Here is a 2,952-nt window from a genome sequence, read left to right as displayed (position 1 = left end):
AAAAAAAAAACTGAAAAAAAGAAAAAAGCTAGAAATATGAGTATCTATTGCCAGCATGCTTCATTGCACATGTCTCGTTCTCTCTCCTCCCTTCTTCCTCCTGACAATAAGATGAGAATATGGGAGGTGGTTGGGTCCTCAGCTGGTTGTCTCATGCAGCAGCTCTCCCCTCTCAGTCTCCAGCTGAGAGCTATTTCACTATTTATTTACATGTAATTATGGCTATGAGGTGCAGATATTAACACTGTCAAGAACAATTTGACCTGACATTTTTCACTAGACCTGGCCCCTGCTGTTTTTAGCAAACATCCCCCACCCTCCCCTCCTTCTCCTCTTCCTCCCCCCCCTTTTCTCCTTCACTCCCTCGATCCGCCTCGCTTTCCTTCTGGGGCTGCTCCCTCACACACACACAGGCCCTGCCTCGCTGAAACCACTCTCCTGGAATCAGAAAATCTGCCGGTTAATTTAGAAGAGGCGTTGGTGCAAGGTGCAGAGAGTTGAAGTCTGTGTGTGTATGTGTGTGTGTGTGTGTGTGTGTGTGCACTTTGAAGGGGCCTCTCTTGTTCCCAGTGGCTGAATCCATCCCATAGTTACTCAAGCATATCACTAGCAGAGAATAGAGGATTGCTCCCCACACGTTCTCCAATTGCAGTCCAATAGACGGCATATTAACCTCTGGTTAGTGCGGGGCCAAGTTTATAGCTTATACTGTGGGACGTTTAGGAGGGAGGGGGGCCGTCCTCCAGCTTGAGCAGCTGTGCTTTCTTGAACATTAAGACTAGCATGAGCTAAAGTGGGCTGGAGAGGATTTAGTTTAATGAAAATTTGCAAAGATAGAGAGAAGGGGTGTGGACAACACTAAAATAAATATGAATTCTATTCAATTTCTGCTTGTTTTAGCTTCCTTTGTATGCATGAACAGCTTCCTGGAGTGCGGGGAGAAGAGACACAGGCGCGGGGTGGCTAACATGTTGTGAGGAGTGACAGCTTGTTCCAGTGCCCACTAATCGTCCTCATCTGTGCCTGCCTTGTCAATGCCCAGATTCTGTCAGTGCCAATCAGCCAATTAATTGAACACAATTAGCACCCCACCCCAACCCCCATTCGCACCACATTCTTCAAAGGCCCAGTTCTCTCCCTCCAGCACCAAGGCCCCCCTCCTCCACCCTTCCTCCCATTCTACCTCTCATTCTGCTTCTGTCTCTTCATCCTATGGCGCTGGTGGAAGACACTTTTCAGTTTTTATTAATGTGCTGCGGCCAATTAACGCAGTGGCATGCAGGCCAGAGCCCATCATCTGCTGCCTGCCACCATCCCGGCTGTCTGCTGTGGCCCCACGCCACCCCTCGCGCCACCTCCACCGTGACCAAAACGCTTTAATTCAATTTATGCAATCACTGTTATTTTTAAATAGTCATTTTGTCTGCTCAGATGAGGGGCCTTACTGCCCGCTGGGCCGGCCCTCTCATGTGAGGGATGGGGGAAGGGTGGAACATTGTGGGAGTAGGAGTTGACTGACTTTGGGGGGATGATATTTTCATTTGTTATTCACTTCTTGCGTGTTTGTTTTTTTAGGTGTTTGATTCAGATTTTGTAATAGGATTTTAAGAAATTAAAATTAAAAGTTATATATATGTACATACAGTTGTATATATATATATACATATTTTTTAAGAGTCTAAGAGCTGTTCTCAAAGTCAGACACTTTCCAGGCACTGGATCTATGTGACTATTGGGTCACAGATTTAAACATTATTCTCTTCCTGTAATCACACCCTCAGGACTGGCCTTCAAATATTGATCTGAAATTCAGTGTCATCACTGTGGATCTTTAATCATCCTCTGCTGAAGCGAATATCAGCCAAGCAGATCTGCTAAGGTGCAAGATGCTATTCTGCAGCACTCAGATAACTTACAGACATTTGGAGTGCTCATTTTTCCCTGTCTGCCCCGGTGACCTCTGCCTAACTTAAAGGTACATCTTGGGGGCATTTTGATTTGGGCAGAACAGGGAGCTATCGGTGACAGAGGAACTAATCCAGTCTTGCGCAGATTAAGAGTATTTGTGGAGTGGGGTGTGTTGGCGCTGGCGCCGGGAATGGAACAGAAGGGGCTCCTATCAGCTCTCCAGGCAGGCTAGCCCTCAGGCCAGCGCAGTCCTACAGGAGTCTTTGTACTTCCCAAAGCCTCCACTTTCCTCTCGCTCACTCTGTATCACTTTCTCTTCTCTCCTCTGCCCCCCTCGCCCTCTTTCTATAGGCTATCATATTTTCACTGCTCCATTTCCTCTCTTTACATTTGTGAATTTGTGTTGTTTTAGTCCAATGCAAGAGTTCATGTGCCCACTTACTATCGTCAGGTGCTTGAACAGGGACAAACAGTCCCAATATAACATGACAGATAGTCACAGATTTGGGGGACATTATACTGTATAAAAAGACATAAATGCTACACATTTCAATATTGCTCAAGATATAACTAAATGGTTTAAGTGCAATAACACCAACAAGTTTTAATTTAAAACAATGTGTTGTGTGCAGCACATCTACACTTTATTGTTTCCCCCTTATTTTTGTTTTTATTTTTTTTCTTGTATCACTCACAGTGTTTCTCTCAGCTCTGTCTCTGTCACATTGTTTTATTCTGGAAAGAAATCCAACAAAGAACATCTCGTCAAACATTCGCACAGACAAAAAAATAATGTAATTTGACTGTTGAAGAAATTAGGGAGGTATGAAAGGGCCTCTTTTTGTGTCTCAAGTGTGCTATTTATTTATCTGAAAGGATGCACATTGTATCAATTTACACTTCCCCATTCACTTCGCCACACGCTGGAGGGCTCAGAAGTTGAGAGAATTAATTACTTTTTTATTATTATTTATAAAGTAATCTATCTGTAGAGAGGGAGCAAAGAAGGAGAAGGAGAGGGTGATGGGGGTGAGGGGGTGAGGG

The 2,952-nt window shown here is 44.6% G+C and overlaps 1 protein-coding gene across 2 annotated transcripts in view; it reads right to left on the bottom strand.

The window, feature by feature from the left end:
* Positions 1 to 2,952, bottom strand: part of pax7a (paired box 7a) — a 44,279-nt gene that overhangs the window by 5,287 nt on the left and 36,040 nt on the right. The window lies entirely within an intron of this gene.

Source organism: Morone saxatilis, unplaced genomic scaffold, assembly GCF_004916995.1.
Source record: "Morone saxatilis isolate NCDOM2014 unplaced genomic scaffold, NCSU_SB_2.0 Contig18, whole genome shotgun sequence".
Lineage (NCBI taxonomy): Eukaryota > Metazoa > Chordata > Actinopteri > Moronidae > Morone > Morone saxatilis.
Note: the sequence above shows the minus strand (reverse complement) of the source record. Positions and strands in the feature narration are given on the sequence as shown.